The following is a 27523-nucleotide window of genomic DNA, read 5'->3' as shown; positions in this document are numbered from 1 at the left end:
ATTTTAGAGATTAAGCTCTTGTCATGTGCATCATTTGAAAGTGTTTTATCCCATGCTGTAAATTGTCTTTTTGGTTTCTTTTTGGTTTCCTTTGCTGTGCAAAAGCTTGTCAGTTTGATTAGGCCCCATTGGTTTATTTTTGCTTTTATTTCTGTTGCTTTGGGAGACTGATCTGAGAAAATACTCATAAGGTTGATGTTAGAGAATGTTTTGCCTGTGTTCTTTACCAGGAGTTTGAGGGTGTCTTGTTTTATATTTAAGTCTTTCAGCCATTTTGAGTTTATTTTCGTGCGTGGTGTGAGGGTGTGTTCTAGTTTCATTGACTTGCATGCAGCTGTCCAGGTTTCCCAGCAATATTTGATGAAAACACTGTCTTTTTTCCATTTTATGTTCTTGGCTCCTTTGTCAAAGATTAATTGACCACAGGAGTCTGGGTTTATTTCTGGGTTCTCTATTCTGTTCCATTGGTCTATATGTCTGTTTTGGTACCAGTACCACACTGTGTTAGTGACTGTGGCTTTGTAATATTGCCTGAACTCTAGAAGAGTTATTCTTCCTACTTGGTTTTTGTTCCTCAGGATTGTTTTGGCAATTCTGGGTCTTTTGTGGTTCCATATAAATGTTTGGATTGTTTGTTCTAGTTCTGTGAAAAATTTCCTGGGTAATTTGATAGGGATTGCATTGAGTCTGTAGATTGTTTTGGGTAATATGGCCACTTTTATAATATTAATTTTTCCAATCAAGGAGCATGGAATATCTTTCCATTTCTTTACATCTTCTTTAACTTCCTTGATTAATGTTTTATAGTTCTCAGCATATAAGTCTTTTACCTCCTTAGTCAGGTGTATTCCTAGGTATTTATGGCCATCATCAATAAGTCCACAAATAACAAATGCTGGAGGGGGTGTGGGGAAAAGGGAACCCTCCTGCACTGTTGGTGGGAATGTAAACCGGTACAAACACTATGGAGAAGAGTATGGAGGTACCTTAGAAAACTATACATAGAACTACCATATGACCCAGCAATCCCACTCTTGGGCATATATCCAGACAAAACTTTCCTTAAAAAAGACACATGCACCTGCATGTTCACCACAGCACTATTCACAAGAGCCAAGACATGGAAACAACCCAAATGTCCATTGAAAGATGATTGGATTAGGAAGATATGGTATATATACATAATCGAACACTACTCAGTCTTAAAAAAAGAACAAAATAATGCCATTTGCAGCAACAGGGATGGAACTAGAGACTCTCATCCTGAGGGAAGTAAGTCAGAAAGAGAAAGACAAACACCATATTATCACTTATATCTGGAATGTAATATACAGCACTAATGAACCTTTCTACACAAAAGAAAATCAGGGACTTGGAGAGGAGACTTGTGGTTGCCAAGGAGGAGGGGAAGATAGTGGGATGGACTGGGAGCTTGGCGTTAATAGATGTAGACTATTACCTTTGGAATGGATTAGCAATGAGATCCCGCTATGTAGCACTGGGAACTATGTCTAGTCACTTATGACGGAGCATGATAATGTGAGAAAAAAGAATGTATACATGTATGTATAACTGGGTCACCATGCTTTATAGCAGGAAAAAAAAAAATGTATTGGGGAAGGAGTTCCCATTGTGGCGCAGTGGTTAATGAATCTGTCTAGGAACCATGAGGTTGCAGGTTCGATCCCTGGCCTTGCTCAGTGGGTTAAGGATCCAGTGGGTTAAGGAACCTACAGCTGTGGTGTAGGTTGCAGACGCGGATGTGATCCCACCCTGCTGTGGCTCTGGCATAGGCCGGTGGCTACAGCTCCAATTAGACCCCTAGCCTGGGAACCTCCATATGCTGAGGGAGCGGCCCTAGAAAAGGCAAAAAGACAAAACAAAACAAAACAAACAAACAGACAAAAATGTATTGGGGAAATAAAAAATAATAAAATAAAAGAGAAAGGTAGTCACATATCCTGCAGTGTCACATCGAGTGGCCTTGGGCCTTTATTTGCTTTGGTAGAGATAAAGTATCCTCAAAGCCTGTGCTAAAGTCAGTTTAGCCAGAATCCCTACCCTTGATATATGATACCTGGTCATCTTCTATATCTGATCAAATTCCTCATCACCTACCCCTGATATCTGATCATTCTGGCTTACTTTCAGTGACCCTTGTCCAGCTAATTTGGCCAGAAGGCCCTTTTACCCCTGATGTTTCCTCTAAGTAATTTTTCATCCTTTGGACCCGACCCTGCTCCTTCGCTCTAAATCCCTTGCCTGTGCTGTATTTGGAACTGAGCCTAGTTCTATACTAAGGTCTATTATCCCCTGCTGCAGTAGTTTGGTTCCTGAATAAAATCTGTTTTTAGCATTTTAATTACAGTCTAGCTCTGGTTTTTCTTTGACAAGCTCTGCTACTTTGAATAGGGTTCTTTAATTTTGCTTTATAATACTTATTTGGGCATTGCAGTTCCACTCAACACAAAAGTCCATATTCCCTTCTCCACTTCAGGAGTTTGGAAGAATCCAACTTGGATCATACCTAATTCATTTACTTATTCATTATTCCATAAATATTTGTTGCAAATTTCCCATGTGCCAGATGTGGTTACTGGCACTAGAGATACCACAATAAACAAAATCAGCAAAACCTCTGCCTTCACCTTTCAAGCATTCATCTACTAAAGTATACAAATACAGACAAATAAATCAGAAAGAACATCATAGATTCTGCTAAATCTTATAAATAAAAGAACTATTTATTGATAAGAAATATAAAGTATTATGGAAATGCTTCTCATTTAGTTACTATCATCAGAATTTTATTGTCTGGGGAGATGACACTTGAATAAAAGAGGAGAAAGTCATTAAGTTATCTATAAAACAAAATATGATTGCTTAGGTCCTTGGGCAGAAAATTTCAGGTTGATTTTCAAATAGCAAGACTGGTCTGCCTACAAAGAATGAGTGGAAGAGTGCAGGAGAAAGTTAGAAGTAACATGGGAAGTAGCAGATGGGTTCAGTGAAGATCACTTCTGAGGACTGAGTAAGCCATAAAAGGATTTTGGATTTTGTGACAAGTATGGTAGTATTGGACAGCTACTGGGATTGATCTGCTCTGATGCAAGGGATTGATCTGCTCTGATCTACAGTTTAAAAGAATCATTTTAGCTACTCTTTAGAAAAAAATTTTAAAAAGAGGGAGTAACTAGTAGTTTTAATTTAAGTGATTCAGGTGAGAGAGAATGTTGTCTTACTATGTGTTAGGTTATGAGAAAGCTGAGTGATAATTTTCTTTTAATGTGATTTTTAAAAATAATTTTGATAGGTATGGTTGTTTTTAGAAGTATGCTAGGATTGTTATATATGCTGAATACTTGTCCTGAGATAGTTGAATATTTTTCCCTATTTGACTAATTTTCATGGATATTTTCATAGAAAATTTGATAGTTTGATGCCTGATCTCTCTTGATCTTTTCTGTACTCCATCCTCTCTTTGTATCTATCTTTCTCGATAGATAGATAGATGAATTATTTATTTATATTCATTTTTAATATCACATTATATTTCTATATGTCAAGGAGCTGGAGTTCTTGTGTCGCCACCAAATGCAGGTTCCCCTTTCCAAATTACCACTGAGAAATTAGTCTTATTAAAATAATAATTACACCTGCATTTGGCTAATTTGAGGAGTAATTGCCCAATTTCAGCCATAATTAGCCACTTGGCACTATTTTTCAGGCGCAATTTCATTGTCATGAGAAACAAACCAACAACAAAAAATCTGTGATAGTTGCTCCTTTTACAGTTTGCCTACTAATGAGCCTGCCTTCTGAACATACTTTCTTTACTCGAATACTTCAACAAAGTACCCTGAGTACCCTAGGGAATTTCCTGGACTGGTGCAAGGGAAATATCTTCTCTATATTTGAGATATTTAAATGTTTTCTAAATAGCTATAGTCTATTTAAAAACAATTTCTTGAGGCTAGAAAGTAAAAATTAGTGAAACTTATGATTCTGAAAATATCGGAATTATCCGTTTATAATTAATCATCAGGATTGTCTGTTTCTCCACATCATCCAGACAAATGACTATAGAATTAACAGTCAATACTTAAATGTCTGTGACACCACATGGTGATGTTGGGCTAAACCTGAGCTCCATGTTCCCAGAAAACTGCAAGAATTAAGAAATGCCCCTACTTTTTGAGTTTTGGAACCCTCTAATAAACATATTCTCATATGTTCCAAGAGAAAACCTGTTTCCATCCTCCTTTGTGAACTATATAAGCTTGGCAAATGACTCCCTTATATACCTGCCTTTGGAAATCTTCAGGACCCTTCTATTCTTTGAGATGTTTCTCATTAATGAGCATTCACCTATTGCAATAGCCTGAATAAAAATCAGCTCCTTAATTGTCTGGTGCATATGCTTTTCACATAATAAACTGAAATCTGTTTCTAAACCAGTGAACTAGTAAAAAACAAAAATATATCTTGCCATTAAAATAGAAATATTGTTGCTTGTAGGTTTATACGGATTGTTAAAATTGTGAAAAGACATATATAATAGTGACATTTAAAGAAATATCTACTTGTATTCCAGGTAGAAACAATACTGGGGTATTTTATATAGCTACCAATGTCAGATAATGGTTATAGTATTTTCATTCTTACAATGAAAGCTCATTTTTATAGTTTGGAAGTGTAGATAAGATTACGTGCTTTGGTTTTAAAATTTTTAATGAATGAAGTGTTACATTTTAACTATTTTCATTTTAAAAAACAGTAAAAATATGAAAATTTAATGATGGGAAGCAATGTAGAAATACATAATAAAAATTCAGTAGAACTGGCTAAATAAAAACTGGAAATACCTATATATATATATATATATATATATATATATATATATATTTGTAAAAATAAATTTTAAGTTAAAATAAAAAGATGAACTATTACCACCCAAAATTATTTGCAAAGGTAATAATACCCAGAATTGTCAATATCCATTATAAAAAATACAGTGGGGAGTTCCTGATGCAGTGCACTGGGTTAAGAGTCTGACTGCAATGGCTCAGAGGTGCAGAGGTAAGGGTATGATCTCTGACAGAGCACAGTGGGTTAAAGGATCCAGTGTTGCTGAACCTGTGACATAGATTGCAGTTGAGGCTCAGACTCAACCCCAGGCCTGGAACTTCCATATGCAATGGGTGTGGCCATTAAAAAAAAATACAGTGGGACACAATCAGTCGTTAAAAGAATAAAAGGAAAGAAACAATAACAAAAAATTTAAATGATTAATTAACCTATTGAACATATTCTACGGAAATGTAAATTTAAATAGTAGTAAAATATTTTCCTATCTATTAAGTTGTTGATTTCTTCTCCTCATTTGGCAGACTAGATTACAAAAGCTTCCTAGGAACAATTATTAAGTGTAAGACATAAGATTTTAGAATTTTTAATAGTTAATTCAGTAATACCAATGCTAAAAGTCTACTCTGAAAAAATAAAGCTAAGAAAAATTTTATGTTACGTCATTTTGCAACAGTGAAAAATTAGAAACAAACCAAATTATCCTGCAAGGGACTAAAATGGTTAAATAAATTTTACCATAATTATAAATACACAATGTGGAGCTTTAACAATCAGGCTGTTAATGACCTATTAATATGGAAAAGTGTTAATATACAATATGAATTGAAAAGAATAAAATATGTGTGCATATTGATGTGAATTAACATGTTCAGAATGACCTCAAAATATTAATTTTTGGTTAATTTGTTACATATTTTTATTTTATGCATTTCAAACTAACTAAAATAAAACTGTCTTATAATACATTCCTCAAATATTTAAAAGCCTTACCTTACTACTGATGGAGAACAAATGAATTTAGGAATAAAGAGAAATATTTGGTTCACTTACATAAGGTCTACTCTGACCCATGAAAATTGCAATGTGTAAGACTGGATTTAACAGAATTATTATTTCCTAAAAGTAAGCTTTTATTGAGTGCATCTTTGAATTTTTTTCTATGAAAAAAATGTCAAACTAAGCCTGAATCAGAATTTTCAGAATAAACTCCTAGATTCTATTTTTTAAACTTTAATCCAGTCTTGTTTAATAGATTTATCACTCATCTCACTTTTAATTCATGAAATGTAAAGGAAACATAATATATAGATTATCTTCTTTTGGTTTTGATAGAAATGAGAAACGAGTTTAAAGACACTTCTATAGGCTTTCTGCAAGCAATTATGCTTAAATGCAGCATAATAGACAAAAAAGGACATAATTGTGCTCGTTAAATGTAGTCCCCATTTAACTATCAAAGAAGAGAGTAGAAAAAGAAAAAAAAAGGTATTGTCAGCCATGGAGATATTTTCAGACAATCACAATAATCTGCATTACAATATTCTCTCCTATGAAAAGGAGGGCCTTAATACCACTGCTCACTAGCGGCAGCAGTTCAATGATAACCACTCAGATTTGATGCCTTAAATGTGAACATCTGTTTCTATCATTAAAGCTATCAGAGTGCTGTTAATTACTTAATCTATTTTCAGTATTTGTAAATATATATTCAGGATCTAGAAAAGTAACTCACATTATTGTTTTTGAAATTTTTTTTTTTAATTAGACCAATAGCTTTATTGAAAGATCAGCTCAGAGTCCCTCTTCCTGCCACCAGGATCCCAGAGTGTTGGTTTCAGGCTCTGAGCATCCAGGCTCCTGTAACCTGAGAGTTCCATTATTTAAATGATTAATTCCAGCACCTAATGCCACTATGTTTACCATATGCACACGTGACTGGCAACTTCCTTCTTGCACATACGTACATGATATACAAAATTTATTTCTCATTTAACATTTCATTTCCCACATTTATTGTTATTTCACATACACATCATCCGTGTATATACATACACACAACACACACATAAATACAACCAGTGAGATAATACACACACATTTACTGGGTAACACATTTACAGAGTAAAAGACAAGTATATATTTGAGTATTCCCCAATTGCAAATTATTATAATTTAGGTCACTAAAAAATTCTTAAAATTTAAAGACGAAAGGTCTGGGACTCTTAAATAGACACCCATTCTTCCTCTTTATATACATATGTACATTCAAACATGGGGAAAGAATTCACAACTCTGAATACAGAGGAGAATGTAAAACCAGATATTCTTAAAGATTTCTAGGCAACATTCCTAAGTTTTTCTTGTGTTAATATTATATATTTTGGTTGGTACTGTAATCTAGCAGGGCCCTGTGGGGCTCCTGGGCACAAAAGCCTTTCTGGGTCCCCCATTTCTTCTTTTGAGGAACTAGGCCTTATTCAGCCTCCATGACCTCCCTGAGTTCCAAGGGGCAGGTTCAGACAGTGGCTGATCAGCAAAGGAAATGGATGCAAAGACAAAGGAGGAACAGTCAAGAAACAGTCATACAGCCTTGGGGCAGGATCCTGGTTCCCTCTCAAGGGATGCACATAATCACATAGGCATCTTATACACCTAAGAGAAAAGATATATTCCTTATGCTTCTTTTAGAAATGAATACTTTAAAACATGAACAGCTTAGAGTCCTTCCTTGTCCTTCTTCCTGGTTTGCACCCTAAACACAATCACCCATAAGCTAACTATTAGATACCCTGAGCATAACTGCCTGTAGGTTAAAGATTATTAGCACATGATGTTTTTCAGGAATTTTCCTAGTTTGTTCTAATCTCAGACCAATATACCCTTTCTGCAAGAACTGTTATTCTAGGCAATAACCCAGAAGACCACCATCATGATCATGCCGAGATCTCCTGACTGCAGCTTTGATGCTTTGATGACTAAGATTCCCCAAAGAAAGAACAATGCATGTTTGTCCCAATACTGATTCCTATCTGAAAACCCGCTTTTCTCCTTTTTACTATAAAACTTCGCACAGTTCTTTCCAGTAGGGGGCACAATCTTTAAGGCATTAGCCTGCTGTGACACTCCTTTGCCTGGCAAAGCTGTTTTTTTCTCCATTACCCAAAACTCTGTCTCTGTGTTTCAATTTGGCACTGGCAGACAAAGGACAAATTTCAGCAACATAAGCAATTCCTGAATCTAAAGAGATGCAATAACAACATATAGACTTGATACCACCCTCAGAGAAACTCAAGTACACAAGGAACTGTTCTCCTTGAGGATGACAGTGTTATGCAGAATCTCAAAATTGTATCCACTTCCTTCTATGTTTTTTACCATTCTGAGATTTGGACCAAATGTTTCATATAAGATCAGAATAAGTATAGCCTTTATGGAGGTGTCTGGCTCTCAGAATCATTACCAGTAATCCTCTCAATCGGGACTGCAAACAATTTGATACTTAAAAGAACAACAATTGTTCTTTTACAATTGATGTAAAAGTATGACCTTTACTGTTGATAAGATATGAGCTGGCTGACAAGATGGCTTCAAATCTTCTTGTCAATATCTTAACAAAGACTCCTAATATTAATCAGATTTACTCAACCAGGGATCTTATGACTTATTGGGGCAGATCGTCCCCAAAGGAGAAAGTCCTGGAGAAATAAAAGTCAGGAGGAGGCGAACTTGTATTTTGTTGGGAAAGCCTCATCCCTAGAAGAACCATCACAAATGAGTCAAGCATGCCAAATTATTCCTCCAAATATAACAATCAAATATGGCGGAGTGAGCATTTATATTTTCCCAAGGAAGAGTAAGTTTAGAGTTGACAGGAAGGCCATGTGTGTATTTAAGGAAAAGTCCTCTGCATGGAAATGAGAAGGAAAAGAAGGTCTCCTTGACACTTTGTATGTTGTAATTAGAGGTGAAGAAAAGATAAGACAAAAAAAATGTAACTCCTAATAAACTGGGGAGAGCACACTAGACAATCAAAAAATAATAAATTAGCAAGCCAACAGAGGGAAGAAATGTTATCTTTTCTGTCCTCATCTGCTAGTCATTTGGTCATAGCCCAGGATGGCAGCTCAACTAAAACCTTAAACCAGTTTGTAAGTTTTCAAAAAAGCACAGAGCCTTTACCTAGTGTAAAAGGGCTCTTAATTGCCACTACTCTGGAGATAAGACTGGAGTATATAGAATCACTCTGAGCTAGGTAGAAAGGTCAGAGTTGTTTAAACCGAAGCTCTGCACAAGCCGTGTGTGTCATGAACATAAAATTTCTATAGTATATCCAATCTATATCTCTTGCCTTGCAGCATTCATGTTATAAAAACTGATTACTAAAAATCTATACAGCATTCATGTTATAAAAACTGATTACTAAAAATCTATACAAGGAACAGAGATCAGCTATCTTTTGCAGAGAATACAGGAAACCAGTAGCTAGTCTGGGGGAAAGAGAAAAGGTGGTAAAGCAGTGGATTTCAACATAACATTAACTTTATGAGGATCTTCAGAGAACTTTTTAAAAATTACAAACACCTAGGTCCTATCCAGAAATTTGGTTTCCGTTGTTGTATAGAGGATCTAGTCTTCTGTAATTTTTTCAAACATTCATAGATGATTCTGATGTGCATCCCAGGTTAAGACTACAAGGGTAAAGATGATAAAAGCAAATCTAAGTGCATTGGAAGGACATGAATTTTAGGGCTCTATGCACTGAAAATTCAGAGAAGCTTATATAGTTTTATGTAAGAAGCTCAAGATAATTTAACATGCAAGTATAATGCCTAAAGAACTAAGGTAGGAGAGATGGACATTGTTTATAATCAGGTATTCCTTGAATCACACTTTTTAAAACAAGCAAAGTTCCTTAATTCCTGGAAAGAGGAGTTAACTCCTTTGCTGAAACCATGGTTTCAGTCAGGAACACTCTGTGGTCAGAGCTGCTCTCACTAGCTCTCATTCCTTTGTCATACAGATAATTTTTTGAGCAGCTGCAGTGTGTGATGGATGGTTCTGATAATGGAGTGAAAGAACAATGAACAAACCAAAAAAAAAAAAACTCTGCTTCCTTTGGGGAAGACAAGCAATAAGCAAGTAAACAAGTAAATATATTTCATGTTAGAGACTGACAAGAACAAAATGCAGAACAGTAGAAGAATAGGCTCCAAGCTTATGAAAGAAAGTTCAGGAAGGTCTTACACGGGAGGTGAACTTGGAGCTGACATGTGAAGGAAGTGAGGACATGAGAAAGCAAGCCATGAGACTTCCCTAGCATGTGTTCAGTTTTTCCTTGTTCATAATTCTTAAAGTTTAAAACAGTTAATCATATCCATCCATTATTTTGCTGATGATATTTTTCCTTAAAAATGCAAAATCTTCTTTAATTTTAATATAGAGGCTTTCTTATTTTTTATTGTTTCTTAGACTAAAATAATTTCACACCAGGTTATTTCCTCTGAATTCTCATCAGATTCCTCCTTTTACTCCATAACTGCATCCTACGCTTGGTGTTTTTACTCCATTGGTGCAACTGTAGATGGTACATAGGAAAGCTGATATTTACTGTCATTTTATTTGTCTAGTCTGTAGTTATTCTAGATGACTGTTAACAACACAGAGGGAGGTACACCCAACTGGGGAGTACATGGGTTTGCTAACTATGCCTAACTAGGCTGAGGAGCTGTTCCTCTTTCTTTAAGCCTTTAGGAGTTGGTTGTAGCAATCTTCACCATTTACTTATTTATTTGTGCTAAAAGAATAATTATTATGTGTGCCAGGTTAAATTGGTTTGTTGTTGATGTGGTAACAGTCAGGAGCTGTTCAAATTATTCAGCTTAGCTTCAGTTCACCACCCCAAAGTTTTGCACGATTCTCAGTCCCTGCTGCTTCCAATTTGTTTGTTTCTATGAATCCAGATCCACAGGGAACTCCTTTAATTTCCTTTCCACACATGTAGTGGGTTACCACTTACACTCAATTCTTGAATTTGGAACCTATTGTTTGATGTCTGAAACCCTTTATTATTAACAATGCATATGCTCCCACATTTATATTTTTTTACTCATTTCACAAGAACCTTAGGAAAAAGAAAGTTTAAAAAATGAGTTCAAATTGCCTCACTGAAAACAAGTGACTGCCATATTTATACCCAAACTTTATATCAATGGATGCTAGGGATAGCATCAGTTCCCTATGTAACCACTCCACCGACATCTCCAAACTAACTGTCCTACAGGACTGATTCCAGAGTTAACAGCTTACTCATGGAAATAGGTTAAAAGATTTACAGGGAAAGATGATGCACAGCCAATGGTTACCACATATTCTTTGTAAAAAAAAAAAAAAGATACCAAACGTGCTAGTATTTTATATCAATATTGCCTATAGTACATATGTTAACAGAATATGCAAGACAATTAAAACAAGCAATTCAGAATTAGGACCATTACTGCATTTAAAATGTTCTTACTGCTTGCCCATCTTGCATCTTCGAGGCCCCCATGTAAAATCTACAGGCAAGAGATTGGTTTTTTTTTTTTTTTTTTGCTATTTCTTGGTCTTGGGCCGCTCCCGCGGCATATGGAGATTCCCAGGCTAGGGGTCCAATCGGAGCTGTAGCCACCGGCCTACACCAGAGCCACAGCAACGTGGGATCCGAGCCGCGTCTGCAACCTACACCACAGCTCACGGCAACACCGGATCGTTAACCCACTGAGCAAGGGCAGGGATCGAACCCGCAACCTCATGGTTCCTAGTCGGATTCGTTAACCACTGCGCCACAACAGGAACTCCAAGAGATTGGTTTTTGAGTTAAGATCACAGTTGACTTCTGTCATGTATCTTTAGCACCCTTTTAGGAATTAGGCAAAATGCATATCAGTTAGCTTGTGAATTTGTGATTTAGCTAATCAAGTTCTTATATATCAGGAGAGAGCAAACGTATAACACTTCACCATTGCCCAATGAAACATTTAATATCTAGATTTATACACCATTTATCTTGAGTTTGCAGCCTCACATTACTTTTTTATTTAATTTACTCTACTGTATATGTGCAACAAATTTCCATTCTTCACAGAGAATTTTAATATCTTCAGTAGAATACAAGTGGTTCAATGTGGATTATCAAGTTGTGATATTGACAGTTTAGTTATATTCCTGATTCAGCGAACACTATGGCTCTGGGATATTTAACCCTAAACAAGAATTACAACATCAAAATAGTGTTCTGCAAGAAACTAGACCTATAAGCCAAATCCAAGTGCTAACATGTGGCTGGAAAGAGATTTGCTGATGTGCGAACTCTCAGTCTTTTTATATGTAATTCTAAATGCTGCTTTTTCATGAACCAGAAATTTAGCGGGTCAGGAAGCTACAACTCTAGAAAGAAAATAAATGAAAGAACTTTAAGGCTGCTGACCACTTCCCATTGCCTACTGAATAAACTTATTCTTACTCTCAGGAATTGTGTTTGCAGGAACAACCCATGCTTTAGCCACACCTGATTTCTCCACGATCTGCCACACACTGCTTTATCCATGATTTCCTTTTCCAAATATGTTGCTTATATTTCCTAGATGCCTTTTTCTGATTGCCTAGATGGTGAACTACTGCTTTTCTTTTAACATCTAACTCAAATATCATCTTTCCTATGGTTTTTCTCTTGGCTTCTTCAACTTCATAGCAAATTTCATTGTCTTCTCTGTGTTCTTGCACCACCTTCTGCATACCTAAATACTCTGAATGGATTCAGGTACACGTCACCGTAGACGGACTATAAGCTCCTTAAAAACAGACGGTGTAAAATTAACTCATCTCTTTCCACGGCAACTAATGCCATACCTGAATCCAAATGGGCATTGAAAATATTCTTTAAGAGTTCCTATTGTGGAGTTCCCATTGTGGTGCAGCAGAAACGAATCCTTCTAGGGACCATGAGGTTGCGGGTTAGATCCCTGGCCTTGCTCAGTGGGTTAAGGATCCGGCATTGCCATGACCTGAGGTGTAGGTTGCAGACGCAGCTAGGATCTGGTGTTGCTGTGGCTATGGCGTAGGCCAGCAGCTGTAGCTCTGATTAGACCCCTAGCCTGGGAATCTCTATATGCCATGGGTACGGCCCTAAAAAAACAAACAGAAAAAAAGAGTTCCCAATGTGGCTGGGTGGGTTAAGAACCAGAATAGTATACATGAACATGAGGGTTCAATCCCTGGCCTCGCTCAGTGAGTAAAGGATCCAGCATTGCAGCAAGTTGCAGTGTAGGTCACAGGTGCAGCTTGGACTTGGCATTGCCTGGCTGTGGTATAGGCCACCAGCTGCACCTCTGATTAGACGCCTAGCCTGCGAACTTCCATATGCTGTGAGTATGGCAAAAAGAAAGAAGAAACAAAGAAAAAGAGAGAGAGAGAGAGGGAGGGAGAGAAAGGAAGGAAGGAAGGGAAAGAAAGAAGGAAAGAAGAAAATGTTCTTTAAAAGAAGGCAAAGGAAATAAATTATACAAATTACAGAATGACACCATACTCCGGTATGGCAATTTAGTAATAATGAATAACAGCATTAAACTACAATGGTTAAATTTAGAATTTTCATGTACTGGAGTAATAGTAAAAAACAAAAATTTACTTGTAATTTCACAGTTATTATTAGTTAACTGAAAATTGGATAGGTCAGTATTTGTCTGGATCATCAACTGTGCCTCTTTTATTGAAATAAGTTCTAAGTAAACAGAACTATGCTTCCAAATTTTTCACCAGAGGCCATTTGTGTACTTATTTATGAATATTTATGCAGCACTGAGTAGATCCTATGGTTTGTCTATGGCACTCATGATACTATAACAAGCAAGGCAGACCAGGTGCCTGTCCTCAAGCAGTCAAAAAAAAAAAAAATGAGCAATTGGAAAGAGCACAATCGGTGGTATGACTGTGAAAGTACAGTGCCTATGTGATGAGATAATGTGTGGTCTGGAGAGGGAACACATTAGTCCCCTCACATTTGTATACTTTGCGATGAGTCTCATTGTATTGGAAGAGAATCCATTGTCTACAAGGGCTGAGACTGAGCTTTCTGTTTTATCCTTATCAAGTGGTAGAAGGTGACTACATAATAGGTACTCAATAAATATTTGTAAAATGAATGAATTGGTGAATTTCTTTCACACCTGTTGTCACACTTTTAGTTTATTCAAATAATCCTTTAGTTTAAAGAGTATAGAGATAGAAATGTCCTTTTTAAAAATCACAGGATCAGAGCTGATCATACTTCTCAGTTCATGTGACTATCACTGGTCCACCAAAAGCTGCTCGCAGTTCATTTATAAACCTCTCTTTATATAGCCAACTACACATGATTTGCCACCCAGCCCTAATCATAGGGGGTTGCGATGTGTATAGCATACATTCTTGAATTTTAAGCTATCTTTGTCCAATTTGCAGTCTTGTTATTGTTCTAAAGTATACAATAACTGTAGATCTTACTTTCTTTTTTGCTCATACAGCCCTATGTGTTAAATATAAATTCATGTTGCTGAGTATACATGTACTTACGTAATTGCTGCAACTGTTGCATACACATTTTATCTATTACCTCATGTGAACTCAAATATTGTCTCCAAATCCAGGATCTTGAAACAATACTATTGGGAAAAACCTAACACAAATTCCTTTATGAATCAGTTTGAGAATTCCCCTGGAATATATACCTCAGAGTGATATTTCAAAATAATAGTTTTTGCCTATATCCATTTAGCTTAAGTACTTTAAATTTGCCTCACAGAGTATCAGTCTCCCATCATCACTTTGCAAGATTTCCTGTTTGCCCACATCACTGACAAGATTTTTGTGTAAAAAAGAATTTGTCTGGCCTTGTACCTCCATTCCTGGGGGGTAAATTTTAATCCTCGGAATTTCCCGAGTGATAAAAGTGTCTGCTATTTATGGTGAGTCCCTGGGACCACACCTGATAGTTTATGCTAACAAGATGACTTGGGATAGAGACTGCCTACCCCAGAAAGATCATTCATATGACTAGAAGGTTGGGATGTTTAGCCATGTGATATCAGTCCAACTTCCAGGAAGGAGAGAGGAACCAGGAATTGTGTTCAGACTCATAGCCAATGGTGTTATCACTTGTGCCTATGTAATAAGGCCTCACTAAAGAGCTCTGGACTCCAGAAGTTGACTGAGCTTCCCTAAGTGGCAGTACTCTGCATACTAGTACACACCAGTGTGCCAGGAGAAAAAATGTCCCTGAAGACAATGGAAGCCTCATACTGGGAACTCTCCCTATGCATTTCTCCCTTTAGCTGGTTCTGATTTATATCAACTTTTCCATAACAAAACTGTAAGTGTAAGAGTATGTTAATTTTCCAGAATCCTGTGACTGTTTTAGCAAATTATAGAATCTGAGGAAGTCTGTTAAGATTTCAGCTTTGTAGCCAGTTCTTCAGAGGTGAGAATGGCCTTGGGGATTTCTGGACTTGCGGCTGATGTCTGAAGTGAGGATGATCTTACAAAGACTGTTCTCCCTGAATCTGTGTAGTTTTTGCCAAACGTCAAGTAACAGGGAATTACCACATTTTTAGTTTTTCCAGTAAGATTAGTCTAAAGTGATGCTCCACTATTCTTTTAATTTGCATTTTTTCCTATGGATGAGTATATCTTCCCAAATGCTTATAGAAAAAAGGGTTTTCTCCTTTTTCTGTTGCCTGTTCACAGTTTTTTTAACTATTTTTATTGACGTTTTCTGTTTTGTTTTGAGGGGGTTCTTTTAGTGCTTTGTAAAATACATTTTATATTCTAGATATTACTTATCTCTCATTAACTATGTCAGTGTTGCCCTTTGCCCTTTGTTGAACAGAAACACTTAATTTTGATGTAATGAAATATTAAGGAAGATCTTTAAGAAGTTCTTTCCCACCATAAAGTCATAATAAATGTTATCCTACATGTCTCTATTCAATGTATGTTTTTATATTATTTTGATTTTTTTTTTTTTTTTGTCTTTTCTATGGCCACACCCGCAGCATATGGAGATTCCCAGGCTAGGGGTCCAATCGGAGCTGTAGCTGCCAGCCTAGGCCAGAGCCACAGCAATGCGGGATCCAAGCCACATCTTCAACCTATACCACAGCTCACAGCAACGCCAGATCCTTAACCCACTAAGCAAGGCCAGGGATTGAACCTGCAACCTCATGGTTCCTAGTCGGATTCATTAACCACTAAGCTACAACAGGAACTCCTATATTTTGATATTTAATCCATCCTTGTTTCTGATGTAAACTTGGACTCATTTATTTTTATCCTGTAGTGAGATAATTCATTGAAAACTACCCTCTTCAAAGAGGTTTTTCATTATGCATAAACTGTTATATAATTTCTATTTAATTATATAACTAAACATAGAAGTGATATTACTTTTACTATATATCAGTTTTCAACATATATTAATGTTCCTCTGAGTTTTCTACCATTTTCCATTGGTCTACATGTCTACTCTTGCAGAAATCCCTTACTGTTTTCACTTCTATGACTTTGTAATATGTTTAATATCTAACAGACTTATTCCACTTTTCTTTTACTTTGCTCATTTTTCTTCCTAAATTGATTTATTTCCTCATGGACCTCTAATCCTTCATTATGAATGTGTATGGGGGTGTGTACATGTGTATGTATAAATACAATATGTATGTATATAAATATGTTTGTATGTATGTATATATATATATATATATATATATATATACACAGTTTAAAAACAGCTTATTTGTGATTGTAATAAACTAATAAGTTAGAGAAAAGTGGACATTATTATAATATTAATTTCCCCCATATGTAGTATTGATAAATTATTATATTGGCCTTTTAAAATTTTTTAATTCTCTTCAAAAGTGTTTTCAAGTTTGTATACTCTACATGTATCATATAATCTTTAAGTTATGTAGGTACCATGCAGTAAATGATAATGCCACTGGAGCTTCTAAATTCTTTAATTCCAAGATTCCTTACATTTTCAATTACTATTATGGATGGAATCATCTACATAATTTTCAAGTTGATTATATTTGGCACTTTTTAAAGTACTGTTGATTCTAAGAAATGTATACTGTATCTGATGAATATATGTAATTCTCATAATGCTCACAATTTTTGGCAAGATATACTATAGCTTTTGCTCTAAGTGAGTGGAAATAAATGCTTCCATCTCACCTTTTTATCTTTACACATTTTTATTCATTTTTCTTATCTTATTGCACTGGCCCAAATCTCCAGGACAATATTAAAGATAATAGTAAGTATCCTGATTTTTGAGGTAAAAGAAATTATGTCTATGGTTTTGTCATTCCTGGCAGAAACTAGATAGATGCTTATCAGTCTATTTCTTTGAGTTAGTAACATACAGATTATGGATTATATTTTCCAGCCTAACCTACTATTAGACTGGGGACTTGTAGCCAGGAGTTGCAGCTAACGTAAAATTACTAGGAGTTATAACTTCATGAACTAACTATAAAATGCTCCCTTCAATATTCCACTCTCTCTTTATTTTCATGTGTTTCTATATGCAGAGAATCTAGGAGAAAGACTAAGAAACACCTGAGGGATTATAGAGTCAAAAGATGGAAGAAAACAGTCTCTCTGGTAGGATCTCAGGATATATGATAATAGCTCAGAAGAGCTGGCTAAATCACATTGATATGTGATATGAGCAAGAAATAAATTTTTACTATGTTCAGCCCCTGAGATCTTGGAGTATTTGGTTATCAAGAAGCCTAAAATATCTTAATTTACTGTGCAATATATTTGTTACATATCTCTAAGACTGAGCACAAATAAAATTTGATGTATCATTTTGAAATCTCAGTTAGCAAAAATTATTACCATAAATATTCTGTGAACTTTGTCATAATTTTTTGGATTTAATAAGATATAATATTTTCTTAGATTTGTTTACATTATAAGTTAGATTTATAAATTATCTGATGTTGACCAATATTTTTTTTTGGCTGCACCTGCAGCATGCAGAAGTTCCCAGGCCAGAGATCAAACGAAAATCACAACAGCAACCCAAGTTGCTGCAGTGATAATGCCAGATTCTTAACCTGCTGTGCCACAAGGGAACTCCATGTGTTTCTTTTGTTTTCTTTTTGGAAGCCATTTTGTATATGGAGTATAATCCTATATGAAAAGGGTCATCTTACACTGATGCACTAATGAATTCACACACACTCACACACATACACTGATAGGGTTTTGTATTTCACCCTTTCCCTTCTATAGTCCAATAACAGTACAGCCAGGATGATCCATACACACACACACCAGACAATTCTTTATCTCCAATTCTTCTTCCAGTATCTCCCTGTAATTATTTGGTAAGTCTTTTCTGCAAGGCCATTTTTTTTAACCTCCCATTTCCAGTTTCACTGACTCTGCTTTACTTACATTTTCCTTCTAGCTATTCTTTTAACACAAATTTTTTCACCTAACTTGTCATTCAGTTTGCCTGATATACTCTAAATACAAAGGATTCTTTTTCAATATTCATATTCAGGTCATGAACAAAATACTATTATCTCTTTTATATCACTTTCCTAGAAGAATGAGACATACATGTTTGAGTTATTTCGTGAGGTTGCTCTCTCAGGAAAGGGGGAGTGAAGAAAAGGTAAATAAGGATAGGGAGAATTAAAACAAAGATATGATATGAGCATAAGAATCCTTTCAGTTTGTCCCCACAGTGTTTTGGTTTCTTGGGAACTGATGAAAGATTCAGAAGGTTTAGAGGTGAAAGGTTGCAGAAGATTTACAGGTATGTACTATCAGGAAATATACAACTAGGAAAGTGAAAGGTTCAAATATGGACAAATAAGGAAAAGGTAATCCACACTATGAGTGCAACTAACCCTTCAGCCAATCTCAAGAGGAGCTCTGGAGCTAGACTGGTACTTCAGATTTGTTTCAAGTTGAGGTAGAACACTTCAGTACCCAGTAAACCAGGAAGCTCTGTAGCAGAAACTACTAAATAGAATTTGTCTCACTTTGAGAGAAGGGGGGCTGTTCTCTCAAACCCGTCGCAGTTAGTCATTGGCTAAAGTCTTTCCCTAAGAACAAGAGTTGCCTCTAAGACTAAGTAGCTCACATTTTTGTTTAAGTGAAATTTTCTAGAAAAGAAAGCAGCCGTGAGTTGTTATTAGACAATATGACAACAGCTGGGGAATGTGTACACCAGTTAATAAAAGGAATATTAAGAAATTCACCAATAATATTTACTACAATCCACCTCTTGCACTGCTCAGATATACCTCCTATTCACATTAAACTGTGCCTGGAGAGATGTAGAGAGTGAACTTATCTGGTCAGTCACATCTAGGAAAACAAAGACCAAGGTTAGTGGGACATACTACAGCCCTTACCATAAGTTGATCCTAAGGCCATAACTGACCCTCATCCTTTACTTTCTCCTCAGCCTACTACTAGAATGGGGATTAGTGTGTGGCATTAATAGTATCAACTTTATCATCTAATCAGCTTGTAACAAAACAGAAAAAACCTACCCTTCCCCTGGTCTGCTTGTGTTGATGCATTTTTACCTATTAACTTTTGATTCCAACAGATGCATAACTAATGATGGTTTATTACTGTTTCCTCTTACTAGATTTTAAGTTCCATGTTGACAGAAATTCGACCTTTTTAAAATTATATTCAGAGCCTAGAACATTTATTGACATGTAATAAATATTCAATAAATTAAATTAATATCTATATGTTTTTAGAAATGCAAATCAAAATTACAATGAGGTAGCACCTCAAACTGGTCAGAATGGCCATCATCAAAGAGTCTAAAACAATAAATGCTGGAGAGAGTGCTGAGAAAAGGGAATTCTCCTACACTGTTGATGGGAATGTAAATTGGTACACCACTACGGAAAACAAAAACTATGGAGATTCCTAAAAAAACTAAAAATAGAACTACCATAGGATCCAGAAAACCCACTCGTGGGCATATATCCAGAGAAAAACACAATCCAAAAAGATACATGCACCCCACAATTCACTGCAGCATCATTTACAATAGTCAAGACATGGAAGCAACCTAAATGTCCATCAATAGAGGACATAAAGAATATATAATACATATACACAATAGAACATTACTCAGTCCTAAAAAAGAATGAAATAATGCCAACTGCAGCAACATGGATGGTCCTAGAGATTGTCATACTAAGTGAAATCGGGTAGACATAAAAAAATAAACATCATATATTATGACTTACATGTGGAATCTAAAAAAAAAAAAGATATAAATGAACTTATCTACAGAAAGAAAGAGACTCACAGACTTCGAAACTTAAAGTTATCAAAGGGGAAAGGTAGAGGGGAACGATGGATTGGAGGTTTGGAATTGGCATATGCACACTGAGGTATATGGAATGGATGGTCAACAGGGACCTGCTATGTAGCACAGGGAACTCTATCCAATATTCCGTGATAACCTATATGGGAAAAGAATTTGAAAAAGAATGGATGTGATATATGTATAATAACCACTTTGTTGTATAACAGAAATTATCATAACATTATAAATCAACTATACATCAATAAACGTTTAAAAATGAAAAAAAAGGAGGGGGAGAGGTCCTGTCAGGGCACAGGCGAAAGGAATCCAACTAGGAACCATGATGTTGCAGTTTCTATCTCTGTCTGGCCTCACTCAGTGAGTTAAGTATCCAGTGTTGCTGCAGCTGTGGCATAGGCCAGCAGCTGTAGCTCCAATTCAACCCCTAGCCTAGGAACTTCCATATGCCACAGGTGGGACCCTAAAAAGACAAAAAAAAAAAATGACAAAAAGCTCCTATACGTATCTGTATGCAGATATAAGTTTTACACTCATTTTTTGGTGTACCAGAGGATGTCACTGCTGGATGACATAGTATGTTTAGTTTTCTAAGAAACTGCCAAACTGTCTCATAAAGTGGCTTTACCATTTTTTTACTACCAGAAATGAATAAAAATTCATTTCCTTTTTTAATATTTTAATGTGATTTTGAAATTAAAGTTACATTAATCTTTTTGGATGAATTGGGTTATTTTATGGTGTGTTTATGATATGTTTCTTTTTAGAATGAGTTTCTCACGTGTGGAATCACCATGGCCTGAGACTTTAGAGAAATACTCTCGGGATTAAAATATCTTTATATCTTAGAAGTCAATATAAGTTTTCAATTTCCATTTAGGGAATTTTTGGCAATTCATCTTTTTCGAAATATGTATTGATTGTATTTACATTTTCAAATGTATGTTATATAATCCAGTCATCATGACATTCTTTTATCAGTACTAAGATTTTTAATGGTATTATCTCTTTCTTTCTTTGCCTTTCGGCTTTTATTATTTTTGTTTTCTTCATTACCTCTGCTAGAATGTCTTACTAATATTTTCAAAAAACAGCTTTTGATTAAATTTTTCTAGTTTGTTTTTCTCTATATTACTAATTTATACTCTTCTCGTTTCTTTTAATTTGTTCTAAATTTACTTTAATTTCTGGAATTTTTTATATTATAGATTTAAATTCTCATCCATTCCTTCATATTTCTTAATGAATTTGTTTGATTTTCCCTCTAAATACTGGTATGTGTTTCTTACAAACTTTGAAACGTATATAGCTTATATGTGCAATTAAATGCATTATATATGCAATTCATGTCTGAATATTTTATAATTTTCTTAACCATTATTTATTCTTAATTATTTTCTCAAATGTTATTTAGCAACTCGTGGTTTACTTTCCAAATATATAAAACAATAGAATATATAGAATTATAATTGTAAAATAAATACATTATTTCATTTATAGGTTTAGAACCTAGTATTACGATGTTAACTATTTGTAATTTATTTAGGTATCCTTTGATGGCTAATATGTCATTGCCTACTGTGATTATTCCATTCAGCACTCTAAGGAATGTTTTTATTCTTTGTTTAGAAAAATTATTGATAGTGCAGTCTCATAGATACAGGAGACAATCTACCAAGCACAATCTACCAAGTTTTGTATTCCGTTTCAATCTACAATTCATGGATAACATTTTTATTTATCAGCAGGGATAATTATCATTATGATTTTAGAGGCCTATCATGGAAAGTAAATGTTAGTCCACATTAAATGTTGGCAGGTAGTCCTGCTCACTACTTTTATGAAATATATCACTATACTCCAATAGAAACTAGCTTTTAGTGCATTTAAAAGTATACAAATCCTCTGATTTTTTTGATAGCAAAATCTGAAAAAAATGAGTTTTTTAAATTGCAGTGCATAGATTAGATAACTGAATTATTCATAATTCTTAGGGCTTTCCTTCATTATTGATCTATGTACTACTGTTTGTTTACTTGTATTTATGTATGTTATTGTAAAATAACATTTTGTTTTGGAGTTCTGTGTTTGTACTCATAGAGTATTTAGCCTCTCTCCTCTCTGTAGACATTTAGGATGTTCATTCTAATTTTTTCATATTATATACTATTTGCCATTATGCCAAATTGCTGCACATATTTATGATTAGTCTCTCAGGATGAGTTTCCCTAAGTAGAATTGCTAAGTAAAATTACATGAACATTTTCAGAACCTGTAATAAATATTTCTAAATTGAAGTAAAGTAAGTTTCTAGCAATTAACATGCCTGTCATCTGTGATTTCTCAAAGTGCTCATCCTTCCTCACCTTCCACCTGGTGAATTAGATTTTTAAAATTCTTTTCAAAATCAATAGGCAAAAAATTAGTTTGCATTCTTGCTAAAATTGCATTTTTGATTGCTAGTGAGTTTGAATATTTATGCCTATGTCCACTTGCCATTTGTATGTATTTTAGTAAATGGCTTATTATAGGCTTTGTTAACAATTCAGTTGTGTTTTCATCATCTGATTATTAACATTGAGAATGCTTTATAAAAACCCCATCATCTGTAAGATATGCTCCATTTATTTACATCTTCCTTTTATTTTAAATTTATCTACGGGGAGCAAGATGGTGGAGGAGTAAGAAGTCATGCTCACCTTCTCCCACAAACATATCAAAAAAAAAAAATCTACAAGTAAAACGACTCACACAGAACATCAACTGAATGCTGGCAAAAGAACTTAAACCTCCAAAAAGGGCAAGAAACTTCTGACATAACTGGGTAGAACAAAAGAAAAAAAAGAGAGAGAGAGAGAAAAGGAATCGAGATAGGAGTAGCATTCCTAAGAAGGAGCTGTGAAGGAGAAAAGGAACCCACTTCCTGGGAACCCACCTAACTGAGGGAAAGATCACCCAAGTCAAAGGGACCTTGAAGTCACCGAGAAAAGCACAGCAACTGGACTGAGAATGACAAAGCAGAGTGAGAACCGCACAGATCATCTGAAACACTGGTCGAGACATCACAGACTGAGATGCTTGGATAGGGGCTGGGTGCTGTGACTTAGGCTCCAGAGGTCAGTCCCTAGGAGAGGACTGGGGTTGGCAGTGTGGAGACAACCTAAGGGGCTAAGAAGCAGTGTGCAATGGGCAGAGAAGTGGTACGCCATGGCAGACGGAACTGGGAGAAGGTCCTTACCACAGGAGAGGCAAGGAGCTATTGTTGGGGAGGGAGAGAGGAGGAGGGTCAGGCCACCATAGAAAACTCCTGGTTCCTGAGCCTGCAAGCTCTCAGAGGGTGGGGCAGCTCTGGCACAGGCTGTGCATGGTGAGAAGCCACTTGCTAGTCGGAAGGAGACTGAGTGGCTCTGAAGCAGGCTCACTGCTAGCTAGAGCAGGCTGCACATGGCAAGAAACCACTTGCTAGTGTACGGGAGATTGGGCACTTCTTGTGCAGGCTACTGATGGCCAGCACCTCTTGTGTGGGCTAAGGGCATCAGGGGGCTAAATGCAATGCGGTGCCTACCAAGCACCATATGCTGTTGCTCTCACTCACCTGGGAACACACCCACCCTGCAGCTGCCACTGCCAATGCTATGGGCAGCACCCAGACATTTGGTCACTGTCCCGTTCCAAGACCCTAAAACTAGGAGCGGCTGGTGTAGCACCACCTGTGTGGGCTAAGGGTGCATCTTGCATGGTCTGCAGGCAGCAGCGGAAAACCACTTCAGTAATCACTGACTATGAGATGGTCGTGGCCCACTCTCACTAGGGTCCGTGAACAAATCACCTCAGAGGAGAGTATTGCAATAAAACACAAGCTGTTGTTGCTCTCACTCCCCTGGGAATACATGCACCCTGCTGCTGCTACTGCCAAAAGCTCTGGTAACCTTGTAGATCTGCCTAGAGCTCATTACCACTTCCCAGGGCCCTGCAGCTAGGAGAAGCCTGTGCCACCTTCCTGCAGGTCCTTGCTGCTGCTGAGAGCCCAACAACCAGGCATTGACTGCTGGCCCTACCCATTGCCTCCTTCTCCCTGGAAACACACTGAGCATCCTGGGGATAACAGCCTCCTCAGACCAAAGAAAGAAGAACGATGATAATGAACACACAACCACTCAAAATCTATGGGATGCCGCAAAAGCAGTGTTCAGAGGGAAATTCATAGCAATACAAGAGTTCTTCAAAAAAGAAGAAAAATCTCAAATTGACAACTTAACCCAATACCTAAAGTAATTAGAAAAAGAAGAATAAACAAAACCTAAAGTCAGCAGAAGAAAGCAAATCATAAAGATCTGAAAGGAAATCAACGAAATAGAGCTTCCAAAAACAAAAGAAAAAATAAAATCAAGAGCTGGTTGTTTGAAAAGTTAAACAAAATTAACAAACCTCTGGCTCAACTCACCAAGAAGAGGAGAGAAAAAACCCAAATAAACAAAATAAGAAATGAAAAAGGAGAAGTCACAACAGATACCACAGGGGAAAAAAAAAAAAAAAAAAAAAACATGAGAATACAATGAACAATTGCATGCCAACAAATTTGACAACCTAGAAGAAATGGACAACTTTCTAGAGACTTACAGCCTGACAAAACTGAATCAAGAAGAAATAGATCAACTGAACAGACCAATCACTAGAAATGAAATTGAATACTTCATAAAAACACTCCCTACAAATAAAAGTCCAGGACCAGATGGCTTCAGAGGCAAAGTCTACAAAACATAAAAGAGGAACTTATACCCATCCTCCTTAAACTTTTTCAAAAGGCTGAAGAAGAAGGAATACAACCGAAGACATTCTATGATGCTACCATCACTCTAATTCCAAAACCAGACAAAGATATCACCAAAAAAGAAAACTACAGGCCAATATCTTTGATGAATAGAGATGCAAAAATTCTCAAGAAAATCTTAGCCAACCGAATCCAACAACATATAAAAAAGATCATACACCACGACCAGGTGGGATTCATCCCAGGTGCACAAGGATGGTCAATATACACAAATCAATCAACATCATACACCACATTAACAAAAGAAAAGTCAAAAATCACATGATCATCTCAATAGATGCAGAAAAAGCATTTGACAAAGGCCAATATCCATTCATGATCAAAACTCTCACGAAAGTGGGTATAGAGGGAACATACCTTAGCATAAAAAAAGCCATTTATGACAAACCCACAGCAAATATAATACTCAATGGAGAAAAGCTGAAAGCCTTCCCATTAAACTCTGGAACAAGACAAAGGATGCCCACTCTCACCACTGTTATTAAACATAGTACTGGAGGTCCTAGCCACAGCCATCAGACACACAAAAGAAATTAAAGGCATCCAGATAGGAGAAGAGGTAAAACTGTCCCTGTAGGCAGATAACATGATACTATCTACAGAAAACCCTAAGGACTCCACACACAAAATACTTGAACTGATCAACAAATTAAGCAAAGTAACAGGATATAAGATTAACATCCAGAAATCAGTCGCATTTCTGTATGCTAACAATGAAATATTAGAAAAGGAATACAGAAAAACAATACCTTTTAAAATTGCACCCCAAAATATCAAATACCTAGGAATACACCTAACCAAGCAAGTGAAAGACTTACATGCTGAGAACTATAAAACATTAATCAAGGAAGTTAAAGAAGATGTAAAGAAATGGAAAGATATTCCATGCTCCTTGATTGGAAAAATTAATATTATAAAAGTGGCCATATTACCCAAAACAATCTACAGACTCAATGCAATCCCTATCAAATTACCCAGGAAATTTTTCACAGAACTAGAACAAACAATCCAAACATTTATATGGAACCACAAAAGACCCAGAATTGCCAAAACAATCCTGAGGAACAAAAACCAAGTAGGAAGAATAACTCTTCTAGAGTTCAGGCAATATTACAAAGCCACAGTCACTAACACAGTGTGGTACTGGTACCAAAACAGACATATAGACCAATGGAACAGAATAGAGAACCCAGAAATAAACCCAGACTCCTGTGGTCAATTAATCTTTGACAAAGGAGCCAAGAACATAAAATGGAAAAAAGACAGTGTTTTCATCAAATATTGCTGGGAAACCTGGACAGCTGCATGCAAGTCAATGAAACTAGAACACACCCTCACACCACGCACGAAAATAAACTCAAAATGGCTGAAAGACTTAAATATAAAACAAGACACCCTCAAACTCCTGGTAAAGAACACAGGCAAAACATTCTCTAACATCAACCTTATGAGTATTTTCTCAGATCAGTCTCCCAAAGCAACAGAAATAAAAGCAAAAATAAACCAATGGGGCCTAATCAAACTGACAAGCTTTTGCACAGCTAAGGAAACCAAAAAGAAACCAAAAAGACAACTTACAGAATAGGAGAAAATAGTCTGAAATGATGCAACCAACAAGAGCTTAATCTTCTAAAATATACAAACAACTTACACAACTCAACAGCAAAAAGCCAACAATCCAATTGAAAAATGGGCAAAAGCCCTGAATAGACATTTCTCCAAAGAAGATATACAGATGGGCAACAAGCACATGAAAAAATGCTCAACATCCCTGATTAGTAAAGAAATGCAAATCAAAACTACCATGAGATAACCACCTCACACCAGTCAGAATGGCCATCATTAATAAGTCCACAAATAACAAATGCAGGAGGGGGTGTGGGGAAAAGGGAACCCGCCTGTACTGTTCGTGGGAACGTAAACCAGTACAATCACTATGGAGAAGAGTATGGAGGTACCTTAGAAAACTAGACATAGAACTACCATATGACCCAGCAATCTCACTCTTGGGCATATATCCAGACAAAATTTTCCTTAAAAGAGACACATGGACCCGCATGTTCATTGCAGCATTATTCACAAGAGCCAAGACATGGAAACAACCCAAATATCCATCAAAAGATGATTGGATTAAGAAGAAGTGGTATATATACACAATGGATAGTACTCAGCCGTAAAAAAACAACAAAATAATGCCATTTGCAGCAACATGGATGGAACTAGAGACTCTCATCCTGAGTGAAGTAAGTCAGAAAAAGACAAATTCTGTATGACATCACTTATATCTGGAATCTAATATACAGCACAATTAACCTTTCCACAGAAAAGAAAATCATGGACTTGGAGAATAGCCTCGTGGTTGCCACGGGGGAGGGAGTGTGATGGATGGGGAACTTGGGGTTAACAGAGGCAGACTATTGCCACTG

This window comes from Sus scrofa, chromosome 14 (assembly GCF_000003025.6).
Source record: "Sus scrofa isolate TJ Tabasco breed Duroc chromosome 14, Sscrofa11.1, whole genome shotgun sequence".
Taxonomy (NCBI): Eukaryota; Metazoa; Chordata; class Mammalia; order Artiodactyla; family Suidae; genus Sus; species Sus scrofa.
This window is presented reverse-complemented; position numbering follows the sequence as displayed.